This window comes from Bos taurus, chromosome 7 (assembly GCF_002263795.3).
Source record: "Bos taurus isolate L1 Dominette 01449 registration number 42190680 breed Hereford chromosome 7, ARS-UCD2.0, whole genome shotgun sequence".
Lineage (NCBI taxonomy): Eukaryota > Metazoa > Chordata > Mammalia > Artiodactyla > Bovidae > Bos > Bos taurus.
Genome location: NC_037334.1, coordinates 68,350,662 through 68,376,484, shown reverse-complemented (window position 1 = coordinate 68,376,484; position 25,823 = coordinate 68,350,662). Strand labels below are relative to the sequence as shown.

General features: G+C 38.9%; 2 long non-coding RNA genes across 2 annotated transcripts; both read left to right on the top strand.

Annotated features, from left to right (window-relative positions):
• Positions 1-526: 526 nt before the first annotated feature.
• On the top strand, positions 527-17,714 carry LOC104969231 (uncharacterized). The gene is made up of 5 exons (XR_003035760.2): positions 527-856; positions 8,277-8,645; positions 11,603-11,692; positions 12,209-12,398; positions 16,761-17,714. It is a non-coding gene; the product is annotated as an uncharacterized lncRNA (long non-coding RNA).
• A 1,143-nt stretch (positions 17,715-18,857) lies between these two features.
• LOC132345780 (uncharacterized) lies at positions 18,858-25,485 on the top strand. The gene is made up of 3 exons (XR_009495330.1): positions 18,858-19,309; positions 20,178-20,219; positions 22,731-25,485. It is a non-coding gene; the product is annotated as an uncharacterized lncRNA (long non-coding RNA).
• Positions 25,486-25,823: the final 338 nt, after the last annotated feature.

The following is a 25,823-nucleotide window of genomic DNA, read 5'->3' as shown; positions in this document are numbered from 1 at the left end:
ATCAAAACTTTGAATGCAATAGAGTTTTTAAACCAGATTTCAGTTAAGGCAGTGATTGAATCTAGGAGAAAGGAAAAGACACCAGTGTGTTTTATATATTTAATAAATGGATACCTGTCAAATACAGGATGAATATCCACATACTCATGCATTACTAGATGTCATTTGTTTCAATCAAATCTTTTGGAGAAAAGTTTGATCATATTCACCAAAAAGGCTGAACATAGCTCTGACCTTTGTCCTGATATTTTCTCTAGAAAAATCTGTCCTATTGGGAAGCATAGGACATTTTCATCAATCGAGAAAAATGTTTATATGATCTTTCATCTTCAATCATATCTAGTAAATAGTGATGCTGCTGAAGAACATGTTAACATGGAAATTTGCTTATACTAAATTCTAAAAACTCAAGATACAGTCATATAGTTTCAAACCAAATAAGCTATATGAAAAAAATTAAAATTATTAAAATTAGAATATTGAGACCTCATATTCTCACGCTCTGGTTTCTCTTTATTTACAGATGGTGTAACCTCTTACCATCGAGTGACTGGAGTAGCGGGTCAGTCTGTCAGGCTACCCTTCTCATATACTGGAGAAATCACAACTGCATGCTGGGGCCCAGGGGCATGTTCTTTGCTGAGCTGCGGAAGTAACATTATCTGAACTGATGGACACAAAGTCATAGTTCAGACAGACAGACGTTACCAGCTAAAAGGAAATATTGGTGAAAGGGATTTGTCTTTGACCATAGAGAATACTGTCCCATCTGACAGTGGCTTGTATTGCTGCCGTATTGAGAAAATAGGGTGGTTCAATGATATAAAAATCATTCAGGAGTTGAATATAAGGCCAGGTGAGTTTGTCTTCCTACTTTTTTTAATCACTTACTCTAGGTTCCCAGAGATAAGAGTTTCTGTTTGGTATTAACTTCCTCTTCCTTTAATAGGGAAACAGGAGGTTCTTATAGTTTTGTTTTCTAATAACTCTTCAGTAGAATAACTTGTATTTGTGTAGAGTAGAATATTAAAACTAATTTTGATTCAGGATCATAGGCTAGAGGATCTTTCCAGTCAGCATCTCCTAAAGCAGTGCTTCAGGAGTTCTAGTTGCTTAATGAAAATGCACTCTGAGGTATAGTGAACATTGCTATGGAGCTAAATTTATTCCTCTTGAAGAACTGCTCTTTTCTCTAGATCATATCTTAAAATAATTTTTAAATGTTCTTTCTAAACCTTTTAAGACTTATAAAGAATTTCACATGTATAAAATAGATACTTTGACAACAGTCAACATAGTCTTGTTGTGTATACATTGTTCAGTTCAATTCAGTAGCTCAGTCATGTTCAACTCTTTTTGCCACCCCATGGACTGCAACACACCAGGCCTCCCTGTCTATCACCAACTCCAGGAGTTTATGCAAACTCATTTTCATTGAGTCGGTGATGCCATCCAACCATCTCATCCTCTGTTGTCCCCTTTTCCTCCCACCTTCAATACTTCCCAGCATCAGGGTCTTTTCAAATGAGTTAACTTTTCACATCAGGTGGCCAAAGTATTAGAGTTTCAGCTTCAGCATCAGTCCTTCCAATGAATATTCAGGATTGATTTCCTTTAGGATGGACTGGTTGGATCCCCTTGAAGTCCAAGAGATTCTCAAGAGTCTTTTCCAACACCACAGTTCAAAAGCATCAGTTCTTCAGTGCTCAGCTTTCTTTACAGTCCAACTCACATCCATACATGACTACTGGAAAAACCATAGCTTTGACTAGATGGACCTTTGCTGGCAAAGTAATGTCTCTGCTTTTTAATATGCTGTCTCAATTGGTCATACATTTTCTTCCAAAGAGCAAGTGTCTTATAATTTCATGCATGACTGCAGTCACCATCTGCAGTGATTTTGGAGCCCAAAAAAATAAAGTCTGTCATTGTTTCCACTATTTCCCCATCTATTTGCCATAAAGTGATGGGACCAGATGCCTTGATCTTAGTTTTCTGAATGTTGAGTTTTAAGACAACTTTTTCACTCTCCTCTTTTACTTTCATCAAGAGGCTCTTTAGTTCTTCTTGGCTTTCTGCCATAAGGGTGGTGTCATCTGCATTTCTGAGGTTATTGATATTTCTCCTGGCAATCTTGATTCTAGCTTGTGCTTCCTCCAGTCCAGCATTTCTGATGATGTATTCTGCATATAAGTTAAATAAGCAGGGTAACAATATATAGCCTTGATGTACTCCTTTTCCTATTTGGAACCAGTCTGTTGTTCCATGTCCAGTTCTAACTGTTGCTTCCTGATCTGCATACAGATTTCTCAGGAGGCAGGTCAGGTGGTCTGGTATTCTCAACTCTTGAAGAATTTTCCACAGTTTGTTGTGATCCACAGTCAAAGGCTTTGGCATAGTAGATGTTCTGTTAAAGCAGTAGATGTTTTTCTGGAACTCTTTTGATTTTTTTGATGATGTAAAGGATGTTGGCAATTTGATTTCTGGTTCCTCTGCCTTTTCTAAATCCAGCTTCATCATCTGGAAGTTCACAGTTCATGTACTGTTGAAGCCTGGCTTGGAGAATTTTGAGCATTACTTTACTAGCGTGTGAAATGAGTGCAATTGTTTATTGAGTTTAAGCATTCTTTGGCATTGCCTTTCTTTGGGATTGAAATGAAAATTGACCTTTTCCAGTCCTGTGGCCACTGCTGAGTTTTCCAAATTTGCTGGCATATTGAGTGCAGCACTTTCACAGCATCATCTTTTAGGATTCAAAATAGCTCAACTGGAATTCCATCACCTCCATTAGCTTTGTTTGTAGTGATGCTTCCTAAGGCTCACTTGACTTCACATTCCAGGATGTCTAGCTCTAGGTGAGTGATCATACCATCCTGATTATCTGAGTCGTGAATATCTTTTTCATATAGTTCTGTGTTTTCTTGCCACTTCTTCTTAATATCTTCTGCTTCTCTTAGGTCCATACCATTTCTGTCCTTTATTATGCCCATCTTTGTATGAAATGTTCCCTTGGTATTTCTACTTTTCTTGAAGGGATCTCTAGTCTTTCGCATTCTATTGTTTGCCTCTATTTCTTTGCATTGATCGCTGAGGAAGGCTTTCTTATCTCTCCTTGCTATTCTTTGGAATTCTGCATCCAAGTGGGTATATCTTTCCATTACTCCTTTGCTTTTTGCTTCTCTTCTTTTCTCAGCTATTTGTAAGGTCTCCTCAGACAACCATTTTGCCTTTTTGAATTTTTTTTCCCTTGGGGATGTCTTGATCCCTGCCTCCTGTATAATGTTACAAACTTCCATCCATAGTTCTTCAGGCACTCTGTCTATCAGATCTAATCCCTTGAATCTATTTCTCACTGCCATTTATAATCATAAGGGATTTGATTTAGGTCATACCTGAATGGTCTAGTGGTTTTCCTTACTTTCTTCAATTTAAGTCTGAATTTGGCACTAAGGAGTTCATGATCTGAGCCACAGTCAGCTCCCAGTCTTGTTTTTGCTGACTGTATAGAGCTTCTCCATTTTTGGCTGCAAAGAATATAATCAATCTGATTTCAGTATTGACCGTCTGGTGATGTCCATGTGTAGAGTGTTGTTGGAAGAGGGTGTTTGCTATGATCAGTGTGTTCTCTTGGCAAAACTCAATTAGCCTTTGCCCTGCTTTATTCTGTACTCCAAGGCCAAATTTGCCTGTTACTCCAGGTATTTCTTGACTTCCTACTTTTGCATTCCAATCCCCTATAATGAAAAGGACATCTTTTTGGGGTGTTAGTTCTAGAAGGTCTTGTCAGTATTCATAGAACCGTTCAGCTTCAGCTTCTTCAGCATTACTGGTCAGGGTATAGACTTGGATTACTGTGGTATTGAATGGTTTGCCTTGGAAATTAACAGAGATCATTCTGTTGTTTTTGAGATTGCATCCAAGTACTGCATTTTGGACTCTGTTGTTGACTATGATGGGTACTCTATTTCTTCTAAGGGATGCCTGCCCGCAGTAGTAGATATAATGGTCATCTGAGTTAAATTCACCCATTCCAGTCCATTTCAGTTTGCTGATTCCTAAAGTGTTGACGTTCACTTGTGCCATCTCCTGTTTGACCACTTCCAATTTGCCGATTCATGGACCTATCATTCCAGGTTCCTATGCAATATTGCTCTTTACAGAATCATAGTTTACTTCCATCACCAGTCATATCCACAATGGATGTTGTTTTTGCTTTGGCTCCATCTCTTCATTTTTTCTGGAGTTATTTCTCCACTTTCTCCAGTAGCATATTGAGCACCTACTGACCTTGGGAGTTCTTTCGGTGTCCTTCTTTTTGCCTTTTCATTTTGTTCATGGGGTTCTCATGGAAAGAATATTGAAGTGGTTTGCCATCCCCTTCTCCACTGGACCACGTTTTGTCAGAACTCTCCACCATGACCCGTCCGTCTTGGGTGGCCCTACATGGCATGGCTCATAGTTTCATTGAATTAGACAAGGTTGTGGTCCATGTGATCAGATTGGTTAGTTTTCTGTGACTGTGGTTTCCAGTTTGTCTGCCCTCTGATGGAGAAGGATAAGAGGCTTATGGAAGCTTCCTGATGGGAGAGACTGACTGAGGCAAAACTGGGTCTTGTTCTGATGGGCGGGGCCATGTTCAGTAAATCTTTAATCCAATTTTCTGTTGATGTTGTTGGCTGTGTTCCATCTCTGTTAATTACCTGGGGCAAACTACGGTGGAGGTAATGAAGATAATGGTGACCTCCTTCAAAAGGTCCCTTGCATACACTGCTATACTCAGTGCCCCCAGCCCTGCAGCAGGCCACCACCAACCCACGCCTCTCCTGGAGACTCCTGGATACTCACTGGCAAGTCTGGGTCAGTCTCTTGTGGGTCACTGCTCCTTTCTCCTGGGTCCTGGTGTGCACAAGGTTCTGTTTGAGCCCTCAAAACAAGAGTCTATTTCCCAGTCCTGTGTAAGTCTGGCAGCTCTATGGTGGGGTTAATGGCGACCTCCTCCAAGACAGCTTATGCCAAACCCAGGTCTGCTGCCCCCAGAGTCCCTGCCCCTGCGGCAGCCCACTGCTGACCCATACCTCTACAGGAGATACTCAAACACAGTTTTGTCTCTGTCTCTGTGGGGTCTCTGGGTCCTGGTGCACACAAGGTTTGTTTGAACCCTCTGAGTGTCCCTGGTGGGTATGGGGTTTGATTCTAAATGAGATTTCACCCCCCTACCATCTTGCTCAGGCTTCTCCTTTGCCCTTGAACATGGGGTATCTCCTCAAAGTCACTCCAGTGCCATGCAGCCGCTGCTCCAGCACCTACCATCTTGATGGACTTCTCTGCCCTTGGAAGTGGGGTATCTCCCCAAAGTTGCTCCAGCACCACACAGCCTCCGCTCTACTTGAGTGGGTAGACTTTCCCTTCTCCAGGGGATCTTCCCAACCCAGGGATCAAACCCAAGTTTCCCATATTGCAGGTGGATTCTTTACCAGCTGAGCCACAATATATGAGCGTATATAGTTTCACCCCTCCCCTCTGCTCTGTCTTGGATTTTTTGAAACATGTTTCACCCCTGATCATTAAATTGCTAGTTTTAAATTTAAAATAGCCTTATCGCTCTATGAGAACATTTGCATCTCAATAGCTGTTGACCTGTGGCTTTTAAAAATTTCATGAAATTCAAAAAACTGGGAAGTTTACATTTTTCCATCTTGAGGTAGATATTCTAATTTTCCTTACTGTTTGATGAAAGGATCAAGTTCTTCAGGATTTCCTAGTTTCTGGTGCTCTTTCCTAATAAATGTTCTCCCACTAAGGTCTTCCATTGACAACAGAACCCAATGCCCCTGGCCTTCTTGAGCTATGTCTCTTGTTTAATTTAAAGGAGCTTGATATTACATTACAACCTTCCATCTTTTGTACTTGGCTTGTGTCCTTGAAGGAAAGTAAAATAAGGTCAACTTTGATACAGCAAATAGCTGACTCTGAGGAAAGTACATCTAGGAAGTAATTTAAGGAAAATAGGCTGGTGCTAGAGACATAAGTTTTTAACTGTGGTGCTGGAGAAGACTCTTGAGAGTCCCTTGGACTGCAAGGAGATCCAACCAGTCCATTCTGAAGGAGATCAGCCCTGGGATTTCTTTGGAAGGAATGATGCTAAAGCTGAAACTCCAGTACTTTGGCCACCTCATGCGAAGAGTTGACTCATTGGAAAAGACTGATGCTGGGAGGGATTGGGGGCAGGAGGAGAAGGGGACAACAGAGGATGAGATGGCTGGATGGCATCACTGACTCAATGGATGTGAGTCTGAGTGAACTCCGGGAGTTGGTGATGGACAGGGAGGTCTGGCGTGCTGCAATTCATGGGGTAGCAAAGAGTCGGACACGACTGAGCGACTGAACTGAACTGAACTGAGAGACATAGGTAAGGAGGTTGCATGTGGAGAAGAGATTTTTTTTTAGAGTTGTAAAATTGTATGATTGGTCTGGCTGAATATTTTTTCAACGATACAGAAAAAAATTAGTAGGGGACTTTTATCATGTTTAATAGATGAATATTTAAAGTCACTGCCCTGTACAGCAGGAAACTGGTCCATAACTGAGCCAAAGTGATTCCACCTCCAATTCAATTCTTTGCTTAAATTTTCTGTACTTTTCACAGAATGAGCTTACTTTCCAACCTTCTGTTAGGGCTGTTCCTCAGCATCTTCTTCTACCCTTAGCTTCCTAGCTTCTTCCTCAGGAAATATTTACAACCAAGGAAGACACACAGTTAAACAAGCCAATTCAGTTTCCTCCTTGTTATAGTCCTTTATCGGATTTTTTGCTTACTTCCTTTTTTTTTGTCTAGATTTGATTTCTGACTGAACAGAGGGGATTGAGATTGCTCTCTTTGTCAAAACCTCTGACTACACTGTTGGACCAGAGTCAGCAAACTATAGCTCCAGGGCCAGGTCAGATTATAAAACAGGCTCACCAACAGCTTTATAAATAAAGTTTTATTGGAACATAGCCACATCCATTTGTTTACATTGTGTCTACGGTTGTTTTCACACTGACAGATTAGAGCAATTACCACCAAGATCTCAGGACCCCCCAAAGCCTAAAATTTACTAATGCCTTATACATAATAGAACTCACAAATACCTGTTGAAAAACAGTTTTTCTTTTTTAAGGCAAAAATTAACTAGTATCCAAATTAAGTTGACTCAAATCCCTCAAAATAGTTTTCACACCAATTTCCCCCTATTTAAGTGACTTGAGGTTCCAATTCATAGTTAGTAGAGTTGAAATTTAAGAATACTTCTGTGCAAAAAAATGCTTGGTGAGAAAAAAAAGTACTTATTTTTTATTCAACCCTACAATTTCTGCTTTTGTGTCAGGCACTGTGTTTTGTTTTAATTTTAGTTCCAATTCTTTCTTGGGTAACTCTGAGGACTTCAGTAAGTGGTTTGGAATCCTATACCATTTCAGACTCTGGAAAGAGTCAAAGTTATTACCTGTTGTTATTATCTCTTAGGTAGAAAAGAACTTTAAAGCATCCAGTCTCTCTTCTAACCAGATTCAAAATGCATTTGTGTTATTGAGTATATGTTAATGGTTTAAATTAATCTGTGTTTAAGATGTGGTTCTGTGACTTCCCTGGTGGTTCAGATAGTAAAGCATCTGTCTACAATGTGGGAGACCCAGGTTCGATCCCTGGGTCAGGAAGTTCCCTGGAGAAGGAAATGGCAACCCACTCCAGCATGGATGGAGGAGCCTGGTGTCCATGGGGTCACAAAGAGTCGGACACGACTGAGCGACTTCACTTTCACTTTCTGTTGGGAAAGTACCTCTAGGACTGATCAAACTGAATGCTGTTTATCTGGTAAATATTTTGGTTCTTGGGAACTACTATTTAGGTCCTAGGTGTACACCACTGAGAGGGTAAAGATGGTTTCAGGTTCTAGACATTTTCTCTTTCTCACAGATGTTTTTGAAGATACATAGATTTGGTATGCACGACTAGTCTTTACAAAGTGCTTCAATACAAATCCCATATGTCAGTTTTCCTTTCAACACCTCCTGAAATTTCATCCTTTCAATGCAGCTGTTTCCTTGCTGTGACCATGTCTTCACTCCCTGCTTGTCACAGATTCTAGCTGACCAATGATGAGAATTTGGAGTTCATGGGAAATAAACACTGAGTTCTACCTGGGGACGGTCTCCTTGGTCATGTTGTTGAACAGACCCAGCACATGGCTCTTGTTACCTGCAGCTTATTGAATCCTTGCTTTCATGTTAATTTCTAGCTCCAGCTACAACAACAACAACCACTACTCCAACAACTACCACCACTACCACTACTCAAAGAACAGGAGCCACGACTACTACTACTCAAAGAAAAGTGACCATGACTGCTACACCTCGAAGAGAAACAACCGAGGCTAGTACTCCAACAACGACAGAAACTATTCAGACAAAAACTACTACTTCAACAACCCCCGTCACCAGTACTCCAACGGCAACCACCACTATTCCAAAAACGACCACCAGTACTACTCCAGTAACAACTGCCACCACTGCTTCAACAATCACGATGATCACCACTGTTCCAACGACAATGAAGGCTTCTACCTCTGCTCTTCCGATGGCAACACCCACAGAGGACTTCCAGCCAGGTAAACAGATGTGCTTCTGATCCTTTAGGCTTTAAAGGAGAGGGTATTGACTATGCAAAGCACTGTGTTAAGTCAGATGTACAATCTACAGTAAGGATTCTTAACAGGCCTCCAAACCTAGCTCTACAGAGTCTGTGAATCCCCTGTCCCCTGTTATATTCATCTTTTATATCTATAAGCATTTACAGAGTGAAGGAGACCTAAGGCTTTTTATCAGACTCTCAAGAAATTCATTAATCCAAAAAAAAAAAAAAAAAACAACCCAGATCACTGATCTTGGACATCTAAGGAGAATGGCTCATTTGAACACAGAATTGTGAGGGAAAAATAAGGATGCCAGAACAGAGCCTGGTGAATGAGATTCTGCCCTTTCAAGGAGCTCTGAATAGAGATCATTTATTCATTTTAAAGTCTAACCCAACACATGAGGATAAGATTTCAGTGAAGTTAATGCTTACTCTGTTTCCTGTGTCAGGAAATGTGCTAACTGCTTTACAACTATTAAGCCACTTAATTTTTATGACAACCCTACCCATTGTCAGTGTGAGTCAATCCTACTTTATATTCCTGAGGACTGAGGCACGGAGTCTGAGTTCATCGTTGTTTCTGTTCATTCATATGAATGGAAAACAGTTGGGTCTAGATTGTGCCCGTTAATTTGAATGTTGGCCTTTGCTGCATTCTATACTGAACATAGAGTTTCTGTTCGGATGAGTTTGTTCTGATCTGACATCCTCACTGGAAAAGCTTTCATACAATTACCCTGCTTTTTCAGGGTGTCAGTGACTGACACATTTTTCTTCTAACCTCCTTTGTTCATGTATCAGAGGAATGCCATTTATACTGATGACAAAGTAAATATCAGATTTAAGTATTATGCAATTTAGAATGCAGACATTTGTTTTTTTCCAATTCAGGCTACAGTGTTCATACTTATAATAGTTTAGGTTTAATATAAATGGAGAATATTTTTGAATTATAGGTGGGGAAATAACTTCTCATTTTGTGGACATGTTTGGGTTCAAACTTTCTCTCTTTAGGATTAAAAAGATAACTTTTATGTGGAGATTCTCAAAGCCTCCACAACCCTTTGGCACTTTGAAGTGGCTCTGGAACTGAAGAGAAACAGAAATATCACAAACTCTTAGCCAAAATGTCTGAGGGAACACATTGATTTCCCTTCACGCCTGTTGATCCATGTGTGTATTCAGTGAGGAGGGATCTGAAGGATTTTCTTCAAGTTGAATTTGGAAGGAGGTCTTTAGGTTGAAAGTGGGATTTTTACAGCCATAAAAGTTTGCAAGAAAAATGCACTAGAGCAACTGTTGACTTTTTCAATATTGATTTAGCTTAATAGTTTGTGCCTGCTGAGGTGGATGGATTAGAGCTCCTGTTTTGAGGGACATGTGTAAGTTATGGCCTTTGTTTAAAGCAGAAGTTCAGAAGGAAAGTGTTGGTGCATATGATCGTGTGACCTCCTAGGGGTAGTATTAGTTGAGTCTTATATATGTCCTGATAGTTTCCTAGTGAGTTTGAGTTTAGAGTTGAACTTTACAATACAGAAAGGATGTTAGCACTGGAACAGATCTATAGCACGGGCATTTGTATTTACACTCATTCCCTCTCTGTGTTCTGTGCCCCTGTCCATGCTAGTCACCTAGAGTACTCCTGAACTGCTTGGAAGTAAAGTCCTAGGAGAACAGGAGAACAGAAAAATGCCCACAAAGACCAAAACTACAGATAGAAGTTAAGATCAATAGGTCTTCTGCACAGATTTAAGTTGAATGAAGACTGTGATCTTTTGATTTTCTTTTCTTGTCCTGTTCTTAATTCCTAAAGAGAGCCATATCCTGCTACAAATTTGAGCATTAGACAAAAGCAAAACCAAAAAAAAAAAAAAAAAAGAAAAGAAAAGAAAATAAATACACCAACAACAACAATGACCAAAAAACTCCCATAAAAACAAAAATTTTCACAGAAAACAAAAGATAGCTCAGAACAAGAGAACAGGTAATGTTGAAATGTGAAGTCCATGGTGAGAAAGTGGAAAGAAGACCAATGAGAGGCAATAGGGAAAGCCTAGGTTTGGGAACTCTTGTTCAGTCAGCACCACTGCCTTGCTCTAAAATTCTGTGATGCTCTCAGAGGAGGGGATATAAAAAAAATCTTATTAAGAGGCAACTGGTCAACTCTGCAGGTCAGATGAGATGTTTGATAGAAAGTAAAGGAGAGATTTCAAGAAAGGAAAAAGGAAACATAGACCCGAGAATTCTCAGTAAAGCTTTCTGGTGAGAAATAGAAGATGAGTCAGATAACATATGAAATCAGTCTTATGAAAGGAGTGATCAAAACACAACTGCATAAGGAGCCAGGGTACCAGGAACATTGCTTTGAGGCTTATTACCAAGACTCAGACAGTGGACAGTACTGACTCCATAAAGTGACTTCAAGAAATTGAATAATCTCAGTATGTTTTCTGTGCTGGTCAATGTGTACATCTCCCTGGAAAGATGTAGATGGGTAATTAGGAACTTGAATAAGGTCAGGAAATCAAGATCAGGGTTCTTGTGAACAAGGTGGGTTAGTGCCAGCCCCAAAGCCATGCTCCACAGAATTGAAATGTCATTGGTATGAATAAAAGTTTGGTATGAATAAAGACTTAATTGAGTGTCCTATATAAGATGCTCTGTTGATAGGTTTTAAGAAGATACTAAGAGTATAAAAGAAGAAATGATTCTGTCTATTGATAAGCGCTTCAGATCATTATCTAAGTAATATTTATTCATGATAATGAAATACATATATGGCAGGGTAATGTCTCAAGGCCATCCTTGAATACTTCTCTAAGAAAGAGTCAAAGGGTAATTCCTAATTTTAGTTTTGTTTGCTATTTTTTTCTGGAGTTGGAAAATTTCCTCCACGAATTGAACAACATTCTTTCATTCTTATCATTTCAGTACCTTCTCCAACGCAGGCTGCAGAAACCAAGCCTACCACACCATATGAAACAAATAAAACTTGCTCACCATCATACTCTTGCTCAACAGGTAACTTTGTCTTCTTTCCTGAAAGCCTGGGAGCTTTCAAATTTTGATAAATGTTAGCACACTGTTAAGAGCACATATTCTGTAATAACACAGGTCTGACTTGAGTACCTACAAAGGCTACTCCAATTAGCTATACGACTTAAACAAATGTCTTACCCTCTTTGAATCTGTGTTTATCTTTTGTAAAATGGATGGAATTTTACTGATGTAGAATTCTTTCAAGGATTAAATTAGCTAAAGATTGGAACATAGTTAAATGGTAGTGATACATAGAGTGGCACCTATGACTGTCTCTTAGCATGTCCAGAAATATGCACACCTGAGCCACATAGCTAGCTTGTAAGATTTAGGAACATCCACATGTGTATCTGCATTTCCCTAAATTAAATGAACCAGCCTTTTCTTTAAACTTATTAGTAGGTTTAATCCCCTGGACAGAGCCTTAAAAAGCCTAAATCCAAATCAACCCGGCCCAGACCAGACTAGTCACTTGTTTATGTTTCTCCTAAACTCCAGAAACTACATAGAAAGAGCCACAAGGCCCTCCCGCTGCCTTGTTAAGCTTTCATTTCACATGGACACTTTGAGATGGGTTGAGAACATGGACAGGAGAACCAAAGAGTCATGCCCTACTAGGATTGGGCTATGCCACCAGAAAAGTCTCCCTGCTCTCCCCAATTTTGGAAAATCCATATTCTTTTCAGAGGTAAGATTTGTCTTGTCTTTCCTGTGATGGCGAAAGGTGATGCTGAATCCTGTCATCTGTCCCAGCTAACTTGCTACCTGTGGTGGTAAATTTGGGGATGTGGCACATGCTGAACTCCTTTGCAATGCAGAACTGGCTTATGTGTCCTTGTGCCTGTGATGCATTCAAACAAGGTCAGGCTTTTCAAGACTCCTCGTGCATATGACTCATCATGCTCAGGAGCTGCCAATCTGTAGCAGACCCCCAGTATGGCCTGCCTTTTTCCAATCATCCCTGGAAGCTGGTTAATAGAAAATGGACCTGCAGTAGGATGCACAGAGGGACCAATTCCACTGGGAATCAATCTCTAAAATATGTCATTAAAACCTGGTCAAGGTAGAGATTTTCAGAATGGATCAGACATTGGAACAGCTGTGTCCCCACAACTTCTGTGACTGCTGCCATCTTGGCAGTGTCTCTGAGGTTCTCCAGCCAAATCCTCACAATGCTCAAGTCAGACTTCAGTGGGTTAAAGCCTCACAAAACAAAGAATTTTAGTATGGAAGGAATTTTGGTCATCATATGGCCTGCCACCCACCTTTTGACAGACAGATGTACCAGCAAACTGTCACTTGTTGTGGCTTTTCATTAGCTACGTCATGTCTGATTCTTTGTGGCCCCATAGTCTGCAACATGCCAGGCTTCCCTGCCCTTCACTGTCTCCTGGAGTTTGCTCAAATTCATGTTCATTGAGTTAGTGATGCCATCCAACCATCTCATCCTTTATCACCTGCTTTTCCTTTTGCCTTCAGTCTTTACCAGCATCAGGGGCTTTTCCAGTGAGCTGGCTCTTCACATCAGGTGGCCAAAGTATTTGAGCTTCAGCCCTTCCAATGAATAGTCAAGATTGATTTCCTTTAGGATTGTCTGGTTTGACCTCCTTGTAATCCAAGGGACTCTCAAGAGTCTTCTCCAGCACCACAGTTCAAAAGCATCAATTCTTCAGTGCTAGTTTTATGGTCCAATTGTCACATGCATACATGACTACTGAAAAAAACCCACAGCTTTGACTCTACTCACCTTTGTCAGCAAAGAGATGTTCTGCTTTTCAATCTGCTGTCTAGGTTGGTCATAGCTTTTCTTCCAAGGAGAAAATATCTTTTAATTTCATGGCTGCAGTGACCATCCACAGTGATTTTGCAGCCCAAGAAAATAAAATCTGTCATTACTTCCCTTTTTTCCCCTTCTATTTGCCATGAGGTAATGGAACTGTATGCCATGAGCTTAGTTTTTCAAGTGTTGAATATCAAGCCACCTTTTCAATCTCCTCCTTCACCATTATCAAGAGGTTCTTTAGTTCCTTTTCACGTTCTGCCATTAGAGTGGTATCATCTACATATCCAAGGTTGTTGCATTTCCCCTGGCAATCTTGATTCCAGCTTGTGATTCATCCAGTCTGGCAGTTTACATGATTTACTCTGCACACAAGTTAAATAAGCAGGATGACAATATGTAGCCTTGTCATACTCCTTGTCCAGTTCTAACTGTTGCTTCTTGACCAGCATACACATTTCTCAGGAGACAGATAAGGTAGTCTAGTACTCCTGTCTCTTTAAGAATTTTCCACAATTTGTTGTGATCTATACAATCAAATAAGTCAAGAAGATCAAATCAATCAATCCTAAAGGAAATCAAACCTGAATATTTATTGGAAGGACTGATGCTAAAGCTGAAGCTCCAATACTTTCGCCACCTGATGTGAAAAGCTGATTCACTGGAAAAGACCCTGATGCTGTGAAAGATTGATGGCAAGATGAGAAGGAGACAGCAGAGGGTGAGATGGTTGGATAACATCACTGACTCAATGGACATGCGTTTGAGCAAACTTTGGGAGATAGTGAAGGACAGAGAAGCCTGACATGCTGCAGTCCATGGGGTCACAAAGAGTCAGATATGACTTAGTGACTGAACAATAACAACATAATCAAAGGTTTAGCATAGTCAATGAAGCAGAAATAGATGTTTTTCTGGAATTACTTTGTTTTATCCATGATCTACCTAATGTTGGCAATTTGATCTCTGGTTCCTCTGTCTTTTCTAAACCTAGCTTGAACGTCTGGAAGTTCTCAGTTCATGTACTGCTGAAGCCTAGCTTAAGGATTTTGAACATAACCTTGTTAGCGTATGGAAGGGTTATCCAAGTCATTAAGACCTTTTTGTATCATTCTTCTTTTGTATCATTCATCATTCTTGCCAACTCTTTTTAATCTCTTATGCTTCTGTCAGGTCCTTACCATTTCTGTCCTTTATCATGCGCATTCTTGAATGAAATGGAGAAAGGGAAGACATACCCAACTGAAAGGGAAAGATATATCCAACTGATTATAGAGTTCCAGGAGAGATAAGAAGGCCTTCTTAAACAAACAATGCAAAGAAAACTGTCATACATTATCTCATTTAATTCTTTTGGGGAACATTTATTTCTTGCCTTTGCCAGACTAAGGAGCCTGTTTAGTACTGTTTTGGAGACAGACAGTCTTCAGTTCAACTGCTAGTTACTAGCTGTGCACCCATGGGCAAGATGTTGCATTCCTCACTGCAAGTTTGTGAGGAATGAAAAATAAGATGTTTGGAAAGTCCATTGCATGGTGTCTCTCCCCACATTGTTCCTATTTTTATATAATAACAATAGTAATAGCTGATATTTGTCTAACATGGTGTTAAGCACCTTATAAGCATCATCTAATACGACTGCTTTATGAGATGGGTGCTATCAACAGCTTGTAGTTCTAACACTTACCTTAACTAGAAACATAAATATATACATTTATGTGTATGCAAAGGACCTTGATCAAGGTCACATTGTTGAGGGACATTGTCAACATTGAAGTCAAGTTTTATCTTGCTCAAGTCCATGCTGCTTTTATAAAATTACCCATTCTATACCTGAAACACTTACCTAAGGTTATAATACAAGTCATGCACAAAGCCTAGACTATAGCTATTGTCTTTGGCTCTCCAAGAAGTACTGTCAGAATAATTAAAATGTAAACACAATATGTAAAGTGTAAAACTTTAGAGGGCATACGATGGATTCATTTTCACTGCCATTGCAAAATAACATGACAAAAGTTTTGTCAGTAGTTAAGGACTTTCTAAGACCTTCAGTGTTTTCATTGGATGAGAAAGTAACTTGTGTAGACGTTATGAACTGAAGCTCTTGTCCTGTTCTGTAGTTGGAAACTTAGAACCATTTCAGGACTACTTCCTCAGCTGTAAAATAGGATTAAGAAAATTTGTATAAGAATATAAAGGTCTTGGTATATAATAGATACTCAGTAAAGAAAGAATCCTGTGTCTGACCTATATGTCAGATAGATTGCTTAGAAAGGTCAACAGTATATGTTCTGTGTAACAAAAGGCATATTTCAAAACACTATTAAAATTTGAACATTCAAAACTTTAAAGCATAATATTCTTTTATATCAAGATTTCAGGTACATAGCATCCTTGTGTGTGTGTGTGTGTGTGTATGTGTGTATGTCTGTATGTGTTAGTTGCTCAGTTGTGTCCAGCTGTTTGTGACCCCATGGACTGTGCCACCAGGTTCCTGTGTCTGTGGAATTCTCCAGGCAAGAATACTGGAGTGGGTTGCCATTCCCTTCTCCCAGGGATTATCCTGACCTGGGAGTTGAATCCAGGTCTCCTGCATTGCAGGCAGATTCTTTATTATCTGAGCCATCAGGGAAGCCCATATAGTATCCTTAGAAATTCTGCATATATCCTCATATTACATTAGCTTTGGGGCTGATGTAACATATTTTCTAAAGCTGTTTTGGATCAATATCTGGGCATACTGGCACATAATGTAGGAGTTGGATGCCACCTGTTTGGGATATCTTAATGCATTTCACTCACATTTTAAATGTAAAGCCAATGTAACATCTGTTTTGAAAAGGGTGGTTCTGCTGTTTGGTGTGCAGTGGCCTCTGAGCACTCACTGGCAGTTTCATAGCTGTTATAAAAAAAACTGATTACCTACCTTAAGTGGTCATCTTTAACCTAGTTCTGAGAATGGGCCACTATAACTTCTTGAAGATTGTAGGTAAACATTCTGTGAACATATACTTGTTTCCACAGATAGAAAAAAAAGGGGGTCCATTTTGGAAGGGTGGGTGATGAAAATGGTTAAGAAGTGTAGGTTACAGGTTAAATTAAATAATGTTAGTTATTTGATTTAACTCCTGCAGTGCCTACAGCATTTGGGCATATGATTATTCAAGTTTTTATTCATTACCAGAAAGCAATGTGAATGTATTTGGTGTTTGCAATGAAAATTCAGTATTTTTATAATTCTAATAAATTTTCCTTCTTGTGGAACAGATGGAATGACACTGTGACAGAGTCTCCAGATCCCCTTTGGCATAGCTATCAAGTTGTAAGCATACTCCTTCCTACTTCATTAGCCTGATTCACTTATATGTTTCCTTGGAAACAAGTTACATTAGAGAGTATTATTATAAGTCTTGTTCACAGTTGATTATTTCTAATTCATAAAATAAAGGAAGAAAAGAATTTGACTCTTAAATAGGGATGTTTTCATTAATTTTAAAAAATTATATAGATGCACTATTTTGTTAGAAATATCCAAAAAGTGATATTATACTCCACACAAACACTCTACAAAATGTATCCTGGCCATAAAATTAGAAAAAAAAGAGTGAATTAATTCAAAGATAGTGAATTAACATTACATATCAGGAAAGACTTTGATCATCATTAGAGAAATAGCATGCCTTGGATTGACGTGGTGGAATGGGGGCCATCCCAACCAAAACTGTTACGGAAATCAAAGTGTGCTTGCTTAAACTTAGGCCCCCTAATATCTTTTTCCAACCCAACTGTCCTCCTATTGAGAAATTTTGAGGCCACTGCTGAGTCTTTGTATATGTAATCCTCCCCATTTGTTGCTGGTGTTTGGTCACTAAGTTTTGTCCGATTCTTTGCAACCCCATGGATGGTAACCTGCAGGCTCCTCTGTCCATGAAATTTTCCAAGCCAGAATATTGGGGTGGGTTGCCATTTCCTTCTCCGGGGAATCTTCCACACCCAGAGATCAAACCCATGTCTTCTGCTTGGCAGGCGAATTCTTTACTAATGAGCCACTTATGAAGCCCTGATCCTCCCCATATGATGACTTTTTAAGGTCCTAAGGTCTTGAACAACTTTGTGATTCTGTAGGATATTCTCATACATAGTTTGAGAAAAAATATAAGGAACTGTAGTCTCATGATGTTCATTAAAGTCTGATCTTTGTAAGTTAGAAGAATTTATCAATAGAATCTTTTCTTTTGTCTCACTTGGTTAAAAAACTTTTCTTTTTACTATGTGCAAGTAACTCTTAGAAGCAACAAACAAAAAGAGTTTAGGTATGAGAGTAATCCTGATTGCAAGTGGTGAGAGAGTGCAACATGGCCATTGTAAGAGAAAGTCAAGCTCAGAAAAAGTGGAGTTATTTAGTGTGAGATCAAATGGCTTTATGTTGCATACCTGAGTGACAATGATAACACTACCATACAGGAATGACATGAAAGATTTTAGCCGCTCTCACCAATCAGCTATGGGCACTGATTGATCTGATGAATATGGGTAGAATTTGTTTATATCTATTAAATAGCAGGACTGCCACTGTGTAAATGACTGTAACATTGTTATACAGTTAGATTTATGCTGGATTAAAAAAAAAATAAACAAATATTCTGAATGGTGGGATTTTTTTTTACCTTTAGGACAGGTATGTTTAGCAACAAGTAGAATCATTACAGAAGCAAGTCCACAATAGGCAGTAGCAAAATCGTGGGCTTTTTGTGTCTTGCCTCTGAAGATGTCACAGTGTCTCCCAGGTATCCTGAAAACCAAGGAGCATATATTTTGTCCTAGTAGTAAGTCATTCTCCTGAACTCCACTTTAAAGAGAGAATTGAACAAATACATGAAGATGTATAAGAAAAGATGTTCTTTGCTGCTATGCATAATCATAAAAATGTTTCAAATAATCTTAATACTCAATAATAGGGATTAATTAGTCAATTAAACATGCCCATTTATTGCCATTAACAATGTTGGCACCGCAGTGTACTTACTGACATGAAAAGAAAATGTCAATTGATAAGTGAAAAACTAACTTTTAAAATAATGTAAGGACTTCCCTGGAAGCCCAGTGGGTAAGACTCCACACTTCCAATGCGGGGGTTCACAGGTTCCATCCCTGGCTGAGGAACTAAGATCCCACAGATGGTGCAGTACAGCCAAACAAATGTGTGTGTGTATATATATATGTATATATATATGTGTGTGTGTATATATATATATATAAATAAATATATAAATATCAGAACTAAAAAAATGTGTCAAACTTACATGAGAAAAAACATTTTTTGTTTTAATATCATAAGAATAGTATATACAGAAATACCTTATTCATTTTTAAAAGTATTTGTAATTTACATATTATAAAACTGGCTCATTTGAAATGTACAGTTTGAGTTTTGACAAATGTATACACCTTTATAAATACCATCACAAGCAAGATATACATTTCCACCACCCCAAATGTATTTGAATTTTAAATTGTCTTAGAATTTCACCATATGATTATAACTTCAGATCATTTGGTCTCACCCCTCATGATAACAAACTAGCCAAATGTTAATAAATATATCTGGGTAATTTATTTTAGGAAGTGTGTTCTATGCATAATTCTAATAATATGGTTTTATTTTGTTGTTTTTTATTTTGATTTTGATCTGCTGATGCTTCTTTAGGGGCTGGTACAAGGTCCATGGATGAGCACCGACAAGGGAGTCTCCATTGGAATCTCTGTTGCTGTCTTGGTAGTATTGCTCATATTTGTGGTATTCTGGATTAACAAAAGTAAGTCACCTCAGGACTGTGCCCACAGGAGTATTCTTGAGCCAAACGACCTGTAGCCCTATATTCCATATGATTTTGGTTTCACGTAATTTCCTTGGTTCTTACCTTGTTCTTTTTTATTTTTATTTATCTTAAAATTATCTTCCCAGTGAAGAGAAACATGATACTTAAGTTCTCCATGGGAGAAATTAAATATGGAGAATTAAACATTGGTTAGGTAGAGTTGGGATTTGGATATCAACAAACCAGTGTAATATACAAGATTTGTTCACTCCTCCTTTTCCCCTTCCTTCAATAACCAATTTTTGTTCCTATAGGGAGTGAAATTGCTGAGAGTTTTACAATACCCACTTAACAGAGGAACCAAATGAGCCATTGGGAGGATACATGATTTCAGGGCTAAGAAGAGAACAAAGGGTTTCACAAGGCAGCCACCTAGGGCCTCCTGGTGTCCTTCCACCAGTGTGTGTGTGTGTGTGTGTGTGTGTGTGTGTAAAACCTGTCATCTATAGGAGAAACACAACCTCCCATTTTTTTACAGTGAAATATGACTATATTAAAGTAAGCTAGGGCATGTGGGTGAATGCATTAACCCTAATAATCATAAGACACTTTCCACTAAGGGGTTTATTTGGCTCCTAGAGATTCAAGAAAAGTTATCTGAAGTTATTAGGGAAGAGCCCAGATTGATTTGTTTCCCCTTCATTTTAAAAATATTCTTTCCTCTTAATTAATTTTTTCAGTGTCTGATATCTGTACCTATTTTTCTCATATTAAGGTAATAACAGTAATAATATACTTATTGGGGAAAAAAATCTCATGAACTCTTTAGCTTATATGTTTAATTTTCTCTTCATTTCTTATCCAGTTTAGAATATCTTTGCCTGGGTAACAAGATGGAGCTACTATGGTAAGTTTGAAAGAGTTTGTGTCAATGCCTTTTGGTATTCTTATTAAAAATAAGGAAAATGTCTCTGTCCCTCTCTTTTCCTTCTGACTTCTCCATTTTATACTCTCGATTCTGAAAAATCTAGTATATAGAGAATCTCCATTGCTGTCTAACCTTCCAGTAATGATTTCAGTGATGTGATGAGAATACATCTCTGTGTTTTCTGCACATGTGCCAGAACAGTACAGAAACGGCACCTGAAACGAGACCTTTTAGAGCAAGAGAACTAAACTGCAGATTTTGTTTCACGGGCCATTTGAGTGGGTTGTTTGGTTTGTTATTTGATTTAATTCATTGCTCTGTTTATTGCATGTCTATTGAGTCCCTATTATATTCCAAAGAGATGAGCAGAACAGACTGAAAACATGTAAATGAATAAGAAGGGCACTTACAGGACTTCCAGAGACATACCATGGGGAATACAGAGCAGGGCAGTAGGCTATGTGAGTGAGCCCCAAGGGAGCAGGAGGCAGCTCTGCAAAGATCTGGAGGAGGACACCTCCAGGCTGAAGACCCACAAAGCTGGGACTTGCCTCCAGCTGTCCAAGGTCTCACTATCCCCTATTGTTCCATACCCAGCCTGCTGTGCTCAACTACATTAGTTGTGTGGCCTGAAAACCATTTGACTTTACAGTTGTGTAAATCTACCCCACGGCCCAATAAAAAGTTAAATCCTCTTTGTATACATCCCTGTAGTCATTTGCCCAAACATCTGTAAAGGTGGGAAACCACTGCTGCTGCTAAGACGCTTCAGTCGTGTCCGACTCTGTGCGACCCCATAGACGGCAGCCCACCAGGTTCCCCTGTCCCTGGGATTCTCCAGGCAAGAACACTGGAGTGGGTTGCCATTTCCTTCTCAATGCATGAAAGTGAGAAGTGAAAGTGAAGTCGCTCAGTCGTGTCGGACTCTTCGAGACCCCATGGACTGCAGCCTACCAGGCTCCTCTGTCCATGGGATTTTCCAGGCAAGAGTACTGGAGTGGGGTGCCACTGCCTTCTCCGCCTACTTCCAAATCCAAACAGCCTGCTTTATCTGGTCCAGCTTGGGCTTTAGGCAAAGTCTTTCTTTGAGAAAATCCATCCCTCTTAAGCCACCAGCCATTATTCCTAGTTTCTCTTTCATTATTCCTAGTTCTCTTTCATGTTTGTACAGTCTTTCCTATACCTAAGTTAATCACATGAGCCAGTCCACAGAACATGCCTTGAACAATGACCAACACATTGCAACTGTTCCATAAATGTTGACTTTTATTATTGCAGACATGCCCTTCACATCAATAAACCTGTGAGACAGGCACTAGTATTAGTCTTAGTTTACAGTTTGGAAAACAGGTTTAGAGATGTTGAGTAATATCAAAAGTCACATCACACAGCAGTTAAAAGGCTCCAGAATAGGTCTCCTAGAGTCCAAAACCCAGACTTATAGAAGTTTTTGACTGTCTGCTTCCAAAAATGGAAGAAAAATAAATACTCCCTATAGGCAGAAAAGAATGGAAAATAGCATCCTCTTAGTCCTTTCACTGTTTAGATTTTTAAAATTTTCAATTTTTATCCCCTAATTAGAAAAGAAAATATTTATTGTAGAAAATACCTTACAAAAACAAAACAAAACAAAACAAAGCTGAGGGTTTCCTCATCATGTTATTTTGGGGGCAGCTATTAATTTATCACATTGACTTATTTTGAGCCACAGACACCTACACTGTTTCTACATATATGTGACTAATCTGTTTAAAGATCAGAGCTGAGTGAAGATTCAGTGCATTTCATATCATTTATGGGCAGGCTTAGGTAATGAAAATAGTGACTGCGTACAAGTTCTAAGAAAGTAGCTGTATCAAAGCCCCATAGATTACCTTTTTGTACCCTTGATGTGTGAGCATACAAGCTATAAAAGTCATCTAACTCATAGCTTTCCAATTTTGACCATTAAGACACAGTAAGAATTTTGGCTGCATGATCTAGTACACACTTAGATGAAGCAATGGTATTTTATTGTATCCAGTATGCTTTGATATTTTGTATGCTGATATATATTTATCTTAAATATAGGATATAGACCACTAAATAGATTTAATTTAGCCTTCTCTAAAGGGTCACAGTCCCCATTCAGAAAAACACCAACCAAACCATTCCCTGGCCATCTTTGTGAATGAGCATCCTGGCTTAGTACTTCATCTTGATGTCTGGTATTTGTCTTCTTACATTTTCAATTTTTGTTTTCTGTTACATAAGTCTCTTAAAGGAGACAAGTCTGAGATTTTGAAATGACTGCTGAGGACTTCTATCACTTTATTAAACAGACTTTCCTAAAACTTCATATTCATGAAATCTGGAAGCTTCTTTTGACTTCATAGGCTGTCTGAATGATGCCCTAGGAAATGCAAATACCCAGTATTGCCTGAACATAAAGAACTGTGCTCCTCATCCTCGAGAAGTGTTTCTCTCTTAATCTTGTTATTCTTTCTACAGTGTGATTCCCTTGAAGGAGTCTCATATTGGAGCTTTGAAACATGCAGCTCTGAAGCCTATCCAAGCAGAAGATAATGCCTACATTATTGATGACTCTCATTAAGTCGTGGGCCCAGATTCTAAGGCATTATGTAGAAGACAGTGCCAAGATATCACTATGTCAGAATCCTTCAAGCAGCAGGACAAATCTTTGGTCAGTTTCTGATGACATTCCACGGAGTCAAGAACATTGGGTAGAGTGGGTCTAGATCATCTGTGCACAATCAACCTCTATCACACAGTCCTAATTTTTTGTATTAAAACTGAGTCAGTCATTCTGGTCATTGCAGAAATCTCTGCAAAACATGAAAGGTACACTTTAGAATTGTACATTCTCTTTAGACCCTATGAATCCTGTTATCCATCAAGAATTCTCATTGGGGAGGCAGAAAACACACTTGGACCTTGGTTAATAAAGCTGTGGAGAGGAGCTGACCACAACTTAAAATCAGCAAATTTAATTTGGTACTTAAAGGACTTAACATGGAAGCATTTCATGATTTTTTTTTAATTGACTCCAAATGTTATATTCCTTAGGACATCAAGGGTTTCAAATCATGGGAGTGTACAGGTTTCTATTTACCCCTTGGGAATATAGAAGTGAATGTGATTTTGCCATTAGAGGTAGATCCGGTTTCTCAGGGCTCTGGAAATAGAAGGCGTTAAGTGCTTTCCCTGGGACCAGAATGGTATTTTTGCAGTTAGAAGAAGGTAGGGTAGTGAGTGATCCATGGAGACACCAGGGTAAGAAAATCAATTGCCGTGTGATTTATGCTGTTTCTGCTGCATTGGTGCTACAGTTCTAGGTGTTTATGTAGACAATTGGTAAGCTCTGATAGAATTTTTAGAATGAGGCAAGGCAGAAATAAATACAAGGAAAGAAAAGAAAAGAGGGAGGGAGTAACAAAAGAGGCTTTCTGTTTTGGAAAAGCCAGTTTGCAAATATAATAGTCTTCTTTGATCATGTTACCAGTTTCCACCAAAAGGCTAAATCATCCTCAAACCACTTCAGTTCTTAAAATTATATTGGAAAGATAAAGGGTCTTTTCCATATGTAATCAATTCCTGTGTTATATCTTTTTCACAACTCAATTAAATTTTTGTTTTTTTCCAGAAGAGTTAGTCAAAGACAAAAAGTAAAGCTGGTTTTAGTCACTTTGAAGTATTTTTGCATGAACAGCTAAGAAGGCTGGAAATTAATTTCACTTCACTTCACCTGAAATAACTCATTCTTGAGTTTTTTGTTTTTGTTTTTGGTGGGGGGAAGGGTAGTGGTATTCAGAGCTGCTCACACCAAAGTGGTCCATGAGGGCTGGATGGTTGTTTTTGAAGGCAACGTTTTTTAAACTTCTGCAGAGTTGTAGAAAATTAATAGGACCTCTGAATAAAGGTTATGTGGGCAATGAAGAGGTGGTGCTAGTGGTAAAGAACTTATCTGCCAATGCAGAAGACATAAGAGATGTGGGTTCAGTCCCTGGGTTGGGAACATACTCTGGAGGAAGGCATGGCAATCAACTCCAGTATTCTTGCCTGGAGAATCCCATGGACAGAGGAGCCTGGTGGGCTAGAGTCCATAGGGTTGCAAAGAGTTAGACATGACTGAAGTAACTTAACAACATGTATGCATGGCAATGAAGATGGCTAAACATTGCATACAATTTTCATAAATGGAACCACACTGATCTGTTTTTAAAAATTATGTTCCAACAATGATGTTTGTTTTTTTTAATTCAAGACAATGTGCACAAAGATGGAGATGTCGAATTAAAGCCCGGATTTGTAACTTGTCAGGAAAGCCCTAACAACGTTGCGCAACATCCCCACGCAGCCAGGGCCCCGTTAGATGGCACCACACCCCTCAGCCCTTGCCTTGCCTGCAGCCTCATGTTTGTTACCTGCTTTGTTACTTGTGGGGCTTTGAATTTATGATTTGTGCTATCTTCTGCAAGTCCTTCCTAAAGTTTGTGATGGCACATTACAAGTTCTGGAAATCTACTCAACTTTGTTTAATCCAGCATTTCCAAAATTTGTTGGAATCCCCTGAGCACAGTGACTACTGGCATACCCAGTAGCATTCTGTGAAACAAGACATGGAGCATGGGAGAAAGCAAGCAGTACTCAGAATTAGAGACAGGCCCTGAGCTCTAATCCCAAATTGCACCAAGAACATTGGATGACTTTAGAGTAGATCATTCTTTATGCTTTATTTATAATATATTTTTAAATGAAGTGTAGTTGATTGAAAATGTTGTGTTGATTTTTTCTTTTTGCACCTATGAAAGTTATTCCCACACTTACATTGGTGTATAGTGGTAATTTCAATGACATGATATTTGTGAAAAAATGAAACTGAAAATCATTTCAGAAATACAACGGGTTTCTGTTTATAGAGTTTCTCATAGATAGGAGATCTAGCATCAGTGCTCAATAAAGAATTTCAGTGGTATTGCGTTCACAGGTTTCTCATTATATGGTCCCTTTTATTATGTTTCTGAATAACAGTTCTGTTCTAGAAGAATTTATATGGGTAATTTGGCTATCATTTTATGCTATAGAAAAATTTGTCAATAACTGAGGGGGAGAATGGATTAGAGGGAAGGAAGAGGAGGTATTTAACATTAAGTTAACATTAAATTCTTTCCTTTAAAAGTGCCGATCAAATAGAATGTATTGAATTTTTTTTTTTTTTTGAGACCATTGAGATTCCATTTTCTCCTGTTGGTCTAGGGACATTAAGATACTGGTGTAATTAAAACCATATATTTGAACTTAGGAAATTTTGCTCTTCTTTAAAAGCAGAAGAACCAGTCTTTCACTGATGGCTGCGAAGATAATTTTGTCAGTCCTTGAAATCATGAGGGACTCCTCATCACAAATTTCATTTGTACGCACACTCATTAATTGAACACATTTTTGTTTTCATTTTCTAAAGTGACATATTTTCTTATCCTCACCATTTACTGAGTCCAGGCATCTTCAACTTGCTGTGGGCTCTCAGGACAAGGGCAAATGAGGCCAGATTTGAGAGTCAAGGTGCCTGACACTCCTCTAGGT